Source organism: Triturus cristatus, chromosome 8 (genome assembly GCF_964204655.1).
Source record: "Triturus cristatus chromosome 8, aTriCri1.1, whole genome shotgun sequence".
Taxonomy (NCBI): Eukaryota; Metazoa; Chordata; class Amphibia; order Caudata; family Salamandridae; genus Triturus; species Triturus cristatus.
In genome coordinates, this window is record NC_140591.1 from 1,189,220,707 (window position 1) to 1,189,232,727 (window position 12,021).

At 39.5% G+C, this 12,021-nt stretch overlaps 1 protein-coding gene across 1 annotated transcript in view; it reads right to left on the bottom strand.

Moving 5' to 3' along the window:
• LOC146805595 (gamma-aminobutyric acid receptor subunit gamma-3) overlaps positions 1 to 12,021 on the bottom strand; it is a 1,239,042-nt gene that overhangs the window by 62,960 nt on the left and 1,164,061 nt on the right. The gene's annotated exons all lie outside the window — the stretch shown is intronic.

Genomic DNA, 12,021 nt, shown 5'->3' on the forward strand with positions numbered 1-12,021 from the left:
GCCATTGCTAATGTTTGTTATTTATATCCTGACTACCAATATGTGTAAAAAGGGGTAACAGAGCTTAACTGCAATGTTTAAACATATTTAAGCATTGCCAATTTAGCAGAATAATTTCGAAAAAACTGAGGGGTGCCCGAGGCTTTTTTTTATAGGGGTGTGCTACGTTAAGACCACTGCAGTAAAAGCATGCTAATATTACATTTCTATATGCCCTACTTTTACATTCTATGCACCCTGTCTTGGGAGCTACAAAGTTTACACAGGAGTGACTTAGTAATACTTTACAAGCATGGGCAAAGTCAAAAGGTCTGACATTGACAGCCAGCCCTACTGACGATTGTTGTTTAGTTTTGTCATGGTTTTTGCAAAACTTTCTTGTTTGGCAATATGTCAGGCCTACATCAATCTATAACAAAATCATTTGCTACAGGCATAAAAAAGTTTTTGGGTCTCTAAAAAAACACATTACCATAATATTCCCTTACACTGAAAGGGTGGCATGCTATAACTCACAGTAAAGTCAGCCAATGGCTGAAGTGGGCTGATAAATTGCCCTGTAATGCATGCTGGAGTGGGTGGAAGAAAAATGTGAATGACACAAAGCAAAAAATAATGGGTGAATTCTTGCTGAAGTCCCCATCTGTTATGCACATCATTTTAGTAAAATCAAAAGGTCTTGGCTAACACAGACCTAAAAACAGTCAGTCAGTCTGGTTTTAGCTGCAAGCCATTTGAAAGGAAATAAGAAAGCAAGAAAGCAAGAAACAAAGAAACAAAGACAGAATGGAGAAAAGAAAGAGAAGGAAAGAAGGAATGAATGGAGGCAACAACCAGAGAAGGAAAGAAAGAAAGAGAAACGGTAAGAGAAAGAGCAAGAAAGATGGAATGAGAGAAAGAAAGAGAGAGGGAAAGAAGAGGAGGGCAGAGAAGGAAAAATAAAAGGCAAGAAGGAAAGAAAAAAGAAAGAAGGAAAGAAAAGAAAAGAAAGAAAGTAATAAAGAAGAAAGAAAGAATGCAAGAACAAAAGATTGAATTAGTAAAAAAAGGAACAGAAAGATAAAAAGCGAGAAGGAAAGAGAAAGAAAAAATAATGAAAGAAGACAAAAAAGAAAGAGAGGAGGGAAACAAAGATAGAAAGAGAAAGTCAAAGAAGGGAGGAGAGAGGGAAGGCAAGACAAAAGGAAAGACATTAAGAAAAAATAGGAAAAGAAAGGAGGGAAAGAAAAAATTTGCAAGAGCATAATTTTATACAGAACAATTTCAAATGGACAGAATCTGATCTGTTGTGAAAAAGCAGCAGTTAGAAAAGAAAAACTCTCCAAAAGAAATTTCCAAAAGCATTGTCAGAAGATGGGATCTGATAGAGATGGAATGTGCATCAAAAGCCTCCTGCTATCACATCAGGCTCTAAATACAAATGCCACTATAAAGCTCTGAAGCGGATCAGCTTGTATGCAGATGGGCTCCTTGTGAGATAGCAAAATGCAGTCACTCAATGCGAAGTTAACCAGTGGCTTAATAAGGCTGACCCACTGCCCCATGCTATATTTTGTAGTGGGTGGAACTAAACTGTGAATGACCCAACAGACCAATGTTATTATATCATCCTTATTGTTGATTAATACAAATCATTACAATCAAGGAATATATAAAGTACATTAATTTGCTTAAAAGAATAGAGGTATATTAACATAATCAAACATTTGTATTTTCTTCACTCAACAAATGCAGGACAGTATACTACTAATTTTGTGATAATTGGGGATAACATATCATAGCAGTCGCAACAATCCATCCCTAGAATGGCATTTCATTCTACAACTTATATTTCAATTCATTTATCTTTCTTTGTTAAAACAACGCTTCTTTATAAACTAATTCAAATCTTCATAAAACTATCGATACTACATTACATTTTAAATTTCTGAGTTAAAGTGCCACTGTGCATCTCATTCAGAAAGTGCCATTCTTACTTGAATAATCATTCTATATTATTATTTAAATGAAATTAAAATGTTTATCACAGGTCAACATAGACCAAGTAGATCAAATAGTTAATAGTTAAAATTATTACAGATTACTACAATCGAATAAAACCGTATAAAATGTCCACTCCTGAGCTGTACTAACAATATTGATTTTTTGTGCAATTACAATTAACGATCTCACCATGTTCAGTTCTTACAGCACCATTTAAAAAAAGGAATATCAATAAACCAGATTACTAATCAGTAAAAACTACCCTTGGTTTCTGAGAGGCACTCATAAGCTATCTTTTTTTCTACTATGAGGATGGACTTTACAAATTGTGATGACAAACATGCAGATTTCCCAGAAAGGCAAGTTTTAATTGCTTGGCGACATGTTTACACTTAATTTTCTTTGAGGACTGACTTTAACATGATTTCCTCTCCTGTAGCTATCATGTACAAGTGGATACAATATGTAATAATGATTCATTATGAAAGCCGCATAGTCTACAGCTATTTGTTTGACAGTTTTGTACCCATAAAGGAATTCCTTCCTTTATGGGATATTGCCCAAAACGTAACAACAAAAATGTATCTCTTAAAAATAGTTTTAGATGGTAAAAAAGATACGGTTGTGGCTCCAATTTGTTAAAGGAATTAATGACCAAGCATGCCTTTTTTTTGCAAACTCCTCCTTTTCCAGTATAATCAATAAAAAGTTGGCCAATTGATTTGATATCTGTCTAAATACAGCTTTGTTTCTAGCCATAAGCTCAAAGGGCTGGGACTTAAAAGTGTTTAGGCTCTCAGTTAGATAAGATCTCCAACCACTTGCATACACATGCTTCATTATTTCCTGCCAGCAATGATTTCCAAGGGGTTGAACAGAAAAGCAAGTATAAACATTTTAAAAATGCAGATTGTCTTATTAAGGTTTGTCTTTTGAAGCCAAATTCCACTCTGATGTTGGCGTGCCCGACATTCCTTGGAACCATGAAGATTGATTTAAAAACTTTTATTTGTGAGTTATCAAGGATTTTCGAGTCTTTGCCTTGAACAATTACTGACCCATAATCCAAGGAGGGAATCAGCTTTGATTTCATTACCTTAAGTAAGTGCTCATGGTTCAGACAGACCAGTGTATCACGCAACTTCCTAAAAGGAAAAGACAGTGCAGTGGCTTATGCCTTTATATTGATAAAGTGATGTTTAAAAGACATTCTGTTCTCAAATGAGATGCCCAGACACTTATAAAATGTTACTGTTTCGATCTTTAACCCATTAATTTTCCATGTTCTCATATCTGCTTTAGTCGAAACTATCATCATGATTTTAGTTTTTTTAGTATTCATTTGTGAACCATTGGCTAGAATATAATTATTAAATGATTCTGTCAATCTCCGTACGCCTATAGCAATATGACTTAACAATATAGTATCAACTGCATACTGTAAATATTATATATGTTGTCCTACAAAATTTGGTGGATGTGCATTAACATTTTTAAAATAGGATGTTAAATCGGCCATAAAAAGGTTAAAAAGACATGGGGCTAAGACACATCCTTGTTTAAGACCACCACTTTAACCAGGACCCATGTATTAGAGTATTTATAATATAATCAGGTCTAATAATTGTTTCCGAATACCCCATGCAGATAGCTTTGCCCACAGTAGATTACGGGAAACTGTATCAAAAGCAGCCATGAGGTCTACGAAACAGATGTATAACTTTTCCCTTTTATACTTACTCTTTCTGCCAGTAAGGTAATTGATATCAAGTTCGAGATCGTTGCCTGGCCCCTGCGAAAACCAATTTGGAATATCGGTAACATTTCTTCTTTCACATGAAGCAAGCAATCAATCAAACATTTGTAGAGCGCACTACATACCAGTGAGGGTCTCAAGGCGCTGGGAGGAGGGGGGCCGCTACTGATCGAACAGCCAGATCTTGAGTAGCCTCCTGAAGGTCAGCAGGTCTTGGGTCTGTCGTAGGCTCAGTGGGAGGGTGTTCCAGGTCTTGGCGGTGAAGTGGGAGAAGGATCTCCCGCCGGTGGTTGTTCTTCGAATGCGCGGGACGGTGGCGAGTGCGAGGTCGGAGCTGGCGGTTGGGGATGTAGAAGGAAAGTCGTCTGTTGAGGTAGGCTGGGCCAGCCTTGTGGAGTGTCTTGTGTGCGTGGATGAGGAGCTTGAAGGATATCCTCTTGTTGACGGGCAGCCAGTGCAGGTTTCTCAAGTGGGGGGTGATGTGGCCGTGGCATGGTACGTCGAGGATCAGTCGTGCAGAGATTTTTGCCTCAACATCTGTTAGGGCAATTAACCGATAATTGGTTGGATTGTCTAATGGGCAACTTTTATAGATTGGCTGGATTATACTTCCCTGCCATGAGTCCAGAACCCTTTTAGATTTTACAGCAACATTGAACAATTACGTTAACATTTCTGACCAAAGATCTATTTTTGCTTGAAAAACAGTGTTTTGGATCCCCTTGGGGCCCGGCGCCACATTTATTTATTTTTTAATCTTTTTTATAACATCTTTTTTTATAACAAGCTCATGATAGCTTATACATTCCATTGCAAGCACATGCAATTAGTTATTCTAATAAATTGATTCATAGATCTCACCACATTTGATCTAATCCCTCTGTGAGGGATGGGTGGAAAATAAACCTGGGGGGCCCAATGTGATTCTGGGTAATTGGTTTTGGTCTTTCAGGTCATCTTCTTGTTTTGGTAATTGTATTATTCTTTTCCTTTTCTTTAGTTGCAGGTCCCGACTCCAGTGGTGTGTCATCCCAGGTTGTCAGGAGAGAAGACGCGGAGAGCAAGGTAAGTAATATGGCCTGAATAGTAGATTTGTAAGGGACAGGGACCATCCCCACATCCAGGTGTGTGGGAAAAAGAACCTCTTTTGCTCTCTGATAATTAACATCTAGACCTTTAGAAGGGTGGGGTGTGAATAAAGAAAGGAAAAAAAATTGCAATTTGCCCCGCTGGCTTTATTAAACGAACTATGTGCCTCTTATTCTCTAGTGGGTGGTTTGGGGCTTTCCCTAGATTTCCACCTTAAACCTATCTTTCCCGGGTATTGATTATAGAGAGCCTTTCTCTATATGCCAATTTTTAATAGTAATGAACACTTAGAAATACTCAAGTAATAGTCATAATTCTTGCACATTTTCAGGCAGGCTCTTTTTTTACTCTTCTTCTCTTTTTCCTTCTTATAATTAATTACCCTGTTTGAGCAGGGACTCTTCTTGGTCCCTATTCTCTACTCGTCTCAGGCCCCTCTCATGTTTCCCTCTCCTCCCTGTACTATCTCACTCGTCTTAGGGCTTTCCTGTGTTTTCTTTCCCCTCCCCGCACTGCCCGTAAAACCTCCCTTCTCCCTCTGTCTACATACTGGGAAAAGCCACAACTTCCCTCAGTTGCAGCAGGGAAGTTAAAACTCCCAGGATGACCACCACTCTTCGCTTCAAGTCTCTGGAGCTCCGTCGTCGTCATGCTTCTGTTCCCCGGCTATGGGAATTGGACGTCGGTCTTCATCTTCCGCAACGGCGTCTTCATCCTCCTCTCTTCCGCTTGGCAGAATATTTGCTCCTCCTTCCTCTTGATGTGCGTCCACGCCCTCTTTTCCGGAGTCTTTCGAGTGCCCCCCCTTCGTCTCGCCTCCAAACCGAACGTCTTTGCTTGAATTTCCACACTTGCTTGTGATTGGCCACGTGTGTCTACGCATCCGCCTTCCTCCTTCGTTAGTGAATCTCTGCCATCTAGGTTGACCCTTTCCTTCTCTTCTTTACAGGAAATGGGCCGTCAGAGCAGTTCACTGGGCTGTGAAGGAAGAGGTAAGTGAGGGGGTGTTACGGGTGTTGGGTTGGGATCCTTTAGGGATATTCAGTTGTTTTCTGGGGGTGAGGTTGGTTCTTTCCTACACCCACTTATTGCCATTTTAACTTTTTCTTCTTGCAATAACTTGTTTACTAATGGATTGACTTTGTGTTGATGATATTCATTTCCCTTTATCCCGCTACTTATTTTAGTCAGCGGACTTGACATGTACTGTTTAATGTTGTTGTCTAAGACAGTGACTGCAGAGGCTCCGTATAGATTATTAACGAATGATGTCCAGCATGTTTCAGAGATGTTGGCTCTTCTATTGCATATTCAAGGTTATTAATTAATCCCCCAAAAGCTTTCAGATTTTTTGTTTTAATAACAAAATGCAACTTTGTTCATATTTCTTCGTGGTATGTTCGTTTTGCTTTCCATATTTCATTTTAACATATTCTTCTCAAGCGTTTTAGTGAGCATAGTTTTTAGAATTTAAAAGCACTGTTTGGTTGTTTGAAGATGGTCCATGATGTTTTATTAAGTGCCTTTTTTTGTTGGTATAACCTATTTGAATACCACCCAGTTCTTTTTGGCATTGTAGTGTACCCCCTTGTTGTTGTTTTTGCCCGAAAGTGATCTATCAAGGAAGCACAGACTCGGTGCCAGATTTCCACCATTGATTTCCCATGTCTGCTCCCAATAAGTGCTGATTCTATAGCGGATTCTATGAATGCCAATATCTCCGTTTGACTTGTTGGGTGCCTCACTAACCTTTTCAGATTTTAAACCATTGACCCAGTTACCAGAGACCTTGACTCTGGCAGATGATCAACTGTTAACAACAATGAAATTGTTTGTGGATTACGATCACTTTACTCTCTGGGGTCACTTGATACCCAGGAAAGGAAGATACAAGATCATTTGAGATAATGGTGTAATTAATAATAGAATGTTGCTGTGAATTTTTAAATGTTGGATCGCTCTCATTATTATTTTGGTTGACTTCCTGAAGTAGCATAAGGTCATATTTATTTAGCTGAGAACAACACATCTGTATTAAGGCTCTGCTCAATTTTTAGAAAGCAACTGCATATTGAAGTCTCCTGAGAAAATTAAGATAACGGCAGGGTATTGATAATTTAGGAATTTAACTATTTCCCAAAGCACAGTATATGGGGATGTCTTGTCTGATCTCTTTGTGCTTAAATATACATTTAAACAAATATATATATTTTTTTTAATCTATTTCAATACATAATAGCTATGTTAATTGGAAATCGATTTCATAGTGCTTGATATCCAGGTCCAACAACACATAAGTAGATAGCCCACCTCCTGCTCAACCACAGGCAAATGAACAGGATGCAAAATTTGCACACTCTTGATATCCAATTATGGGTTCTTTACACATATTCCAAGTTTCTTGAAGCATTAGCACTTTGAAATTCTGTATAAAAGTTACTGTATCTTGATCTTCTAGCAATCTTATCAGCCCTTGTACATTCGAAGAGCAAATATTACTTTGTTTGTAGTGGTTGAGCTGTTTAACCATCATTTGTTCACTTCAGCTTTCTCTTTAGCAATTTTCGGAAGCCAAGCCCAGTCATCAGTGAAAACTGGATTTTTCTTTAATTTCTCACTAACTCGTAAGCTCGAGTTACATTTTGAAACGTTGATGCCAGAAGTCAGTACAGGGTTAAATATTGCTCCTTTTAAAAACATTAATGTAACCTCCACATGTTTCACTTGTCATGGGGTTTAACGGAACAGTTCTTTGGAATTAATAAGGTTGGTTATTGGTTATCATTACATTTGTTTAGTTCGATACCCCATTTTACAAATTGTGGTTCATTTTCTAGGATTTTATTAATAATCTCTTCACTATGCCAAGTGGCACAAGACAGCTCTTGAGTGGGATTCCTTGGATCTTATTTAAATTTGACTGAGTCTAAATCATCCGATGTTAGATCATTAAGCTCTGAGATTGAGTTTAACAGTTTGAGAATGTTACTACGATTTAACATACCGTATGCACCCCTTCAAACATACCGTGGGGTAAATATTAATTTCACAGAGGAAGTGAGACTATTATCTCCCATTGATATTACATTTTTGGTGTGTCCACAATTCGTAAATAACACTGGTAAGCCTTGAATCTTCATTCCTCCTGATCCGTCATCTTCTGTTGCAATGCCACTTAAAACACAGTTTTTTTCCAGGGTGTCTTTTCATTGGATCTAAGCTTTTCCCAGATCATGTGGTTCATGCAGACTTTATATGAGTTGATTTGTTTTCCGGTAAAACTGTATTATGTTTTCACCTTCCCCTTTCCGTACCTTGCACTGATAACTGCAGGTCTCCACTTCTTGGTGGAAGCCATTGTCCGAGGCCTTGTCTGGACACTGGGTAGTTGATGCATCTGTGGAGTGCATTATTATAGACTTATTAACATCATCATTAGTAGAAAGTGACACATCTGGTCTGCTTAAACTTGTGGTAAACCCATCTTTCACTTCACACTGGTGTATTTCCGACAATTTAAAAATTGGGTACATTTCTTTTGGTTTATGGAATAAACTGGTATTTTTTGTTTTATTTATTTTCTTTATTCTGTTATGCGCTTTTCTTAATCTTTTCCTTGCTCTTTTAATTACCCCTTCTTGTATCGGTGTTTAAGATAAATCTGTATTATTGGTAACTTGGGTATCTTCGTCATCTTGTGATGACTCTATAGGTTCAATGCATTCAGTGGGATCAGGAGGTTTTTGATGACTACTTAATATACTTTCTTCCCTTACTAATTGGTTTTCCCTTCTCTTGTCTTTCATTATAGATGGTATTATGTTCTGTTGCTGATCTTTATGCCTGAGGTAATCTTTTTTATTGTTTGTCACCTTTTTTCCAATCCCATTTTTATCCAATATTTTCGTAGGTTGGCAAGATGTTGGCACTAATGGTGCTTTGGTGTCATGGCACTGGCAGTGATCATGCGCTATTGTGCCTACTTGCTCCTTTGTATTCTCTACCGACATTGACTTGACCTCTGCCACCAAAGAACCAACTATATTTGGTAAGTCTGAGATTTTATCTAACATGTGGGCACAGGTACAAGTGATCAATTATCTGTGTCAGATTGTGCCTTTACTACCAGATTTGATAAATTAAGTAACTTAGAGTCAATCCTGGCAACATAGAGAGCTAGTGTGTTTAATAAATCCACCTGGATGTTCAATTTAGCTGAATGAAAGTTAAGAGCATTATTTATAGTATCCGTGGTATAATCCTGTTTCGGGCTCTTTTGGACCTTGTAGTACTCGTGCTCTTACCAAGAAATCTTCATCATATTTAGCTAATAATGACAGGTCGGCTAAGTTGAGGGGATTGTTCATAGAGTCAGCTTGCTCCATTTATAGTGAGCGTCTTCCCAATATCAATTATCTCAGGAATCAAAGTCAGTTTAAGATTGTGCATAATAATTCCTGTTTCCGATATTGGAGTGAATGGATCCATTTCAACTTTGCTCTTACAATCCTTGGGACATGACAAAGCATCAGGTATCATATTTTGGCATCCTCCGGCTCTTTTAAAGTTTGACACGGCGAAATTAGGTGGTCGAATATGAGATGACAAAAATACCTCATCACTTGTATTTTGATCAATGCTGGATGATAATCACCATAATGTTCTGATTTGGGCAGGAATCCTGTCTCATTCTGTAAATTTTTATCAGAGTTATGATCTATCAGTGACTTTTTCTCCAGCCCAATAGATGTATTAGGGGTGATTTTTGTTCCTGTTGGAGTTCTGGGGGCATGAACCTGCACTGTTACCACCAGTGGGCAAGGACCCATCTCTGGAATTGAGATCACATTGTCAACTTTAGATAAGTTGCAAGGGCTCTTATCAGCTGCTGAAGGGTTATTTTCCACTTCTTCTTTCCCTGGAAAAGAAGCATCATTGATTTTGTTGCGTCCAGTTTTTTTACAACTTAAATCTTGCGTTGTTTTACTTGGCCCATTGTTGTCTCAACTCCAGGATCTATATTACCTTCCCTGGTGCTTTTACTGGTTCATTCAAGAGCTTTGAAATATCCTGCAGTAGTTGATTGGCAAGCCATGACATGAATTTTTGAATATTGGCGCACGGAGACATTTTCAAGAGCCGTCAGAGATGATATTGTTAAACTAGCTGTTTCTCCTGTTGAGGTGCTTAGACCATTACGCAATGCTCCGGCCCCATTTTTGCCCAATCGCTTCCTGCGCTGCTTTATTTGTAAGTGAGGCATTGTCCAACGCAAGTGGCCTGACCTCGTAGCTATATTTGATTGAAGGGATCGAGGGTCTGTGAGCCATTCTAACCAGGCTAATAAAGCTAAGAGCGGAGGAGGCGTAAGACAGCCTCCTTTACTTTGGACCCCCCTCTTCCTTCTCTTCACCTTCAGTAAGCTGCTTTCATGCCGCTGCCAGTCCGCTTTGTCAGTTTGTGGTCATACCCGCATTCTGCCTGTGGCACTACGGGTGCAGATTGCAGCCTTGTGGCAGGCAGACCCCCTACAGCGCCGTCAGACCCCTGCTACATATGCTAGCCCCTGAACCGCAAGCCGCACCCGGTCTCCGCTTCACCGGTCCGCTTTTGCGGATTGAGAGACTGGAGTTGGTTAGTTATTTGGTTATTTAAATTAATAAGCACCAACAGCAATGCTCTTGTCTTCATCCACAGGCCTCAAGGGGCAATAGGATGCTGTAGGCGCTGAGATGCCTATAGGGAACTGACAATTCATGGGTGGCTGCTCCCCTTCCTCCAACCATTTGAGGCCTCTGCTCCATGTCTCTGTGGCACCACTGTCCACCCAACTAACCACCTAGCAAGTGGGGGAAACCAGATGGCCACTGACCGCACCCAAACCTAGTCGGGCAGTCTCCGTAGCCTGCCTGCAGTCCACTCTCCGCGGCTGCCCACTACTAGCAACCGCACTCGCTAAGGTTACTGTAATTGCGGATGGAGGGTAATGGCGGTAGCGGGTGCCGCCGCCGTGCACAAGCCTCAGAGTGCTGGCAGACAAGAAGGCCAGGAGAGCAGAGGTAGAGAGAACAACCAAGCCCGACTTCCCTCAGTGCTCTCCACCCCCCTTCATGTCACGCCACATTCTCACATCTTCCAATTTGCAAAGACAACCTACCTGTAAGTCCCTAGTACAATGGTTGAAGAGAGTCAAATGAAAGTCCATATAAGTAAGTATAGGTTACAAATTTTAGTCAATCAAAAAGTCTTGGCTAACTAAAAACAAGGTTTTCTCAAATCAAAAAGGGTTTGTTTTGACAGGCTGGGTTCCAGTTTTTAACAGCAGCTGCCTGGAGTCCTGTTTGCCTGGTCACACTGGTGGATGGCACAGTAGTTATGCAGTCCATAGATTACATTTAATTCTCCAGGCCATGGGTGTACGTACTTGATATGCAATATAACATGGATTTATAGAAAAGTTACATATTACAATTAGGTGTTAGCCAATTCAACATGTTTTAGGGGTCAGAGCGCTTCCCTGGTTAGCAGTGAAACAACCATCAGTGTTGGTCCACAAAAATGGGGTTGACAATTCAATAAAGACACCTTCTCACACTGGTGTTGTGTGAAGATGTCCTTTTGCAATCCTGTGCAAATTATAATGGGAGAAACGACATGCAAGTTTCATGATTGTGATTGGTCGAAAAAAATGGGGGGCAGTTTACTTAGAAGACAATTTGTGATTTAAATGATAATTTGTTTCAATCCCAGGGCAAAATTGTCAGTAATATAGAAGAAAACATGGCTTTGCTTGATACCTTATTGTCCAGGAAGACATTTACCCTTAAGAATGCAGGTACAGTTTCAGTGAGAGAACTGCATCATGCAGAGGCATTTTCATGTAAGTGAATACGGTATTCCTACTTGAGCCAAGGAAAGATGATTCTAATCTCAGCTCTTAAACCAGCTTGCTTTCCAGAGACCTAGGACTTATCATACATCAGCATTTCATATAAGGTGTAGAGTACATTATACAAAGAGTGGCTATAACCTCTTGAGAATGGCATAGATCACTTGCTTGATTGTGGGCAGTGGAGAGCAGGATCAGATCTATTTTACCACCCTAGACAATGGTTCTGCATTAGCTAAACATTTAACAGCATTTATTTAAATCTCAACAGTGAACTGAAAAGGACATAATAACATACACAGAA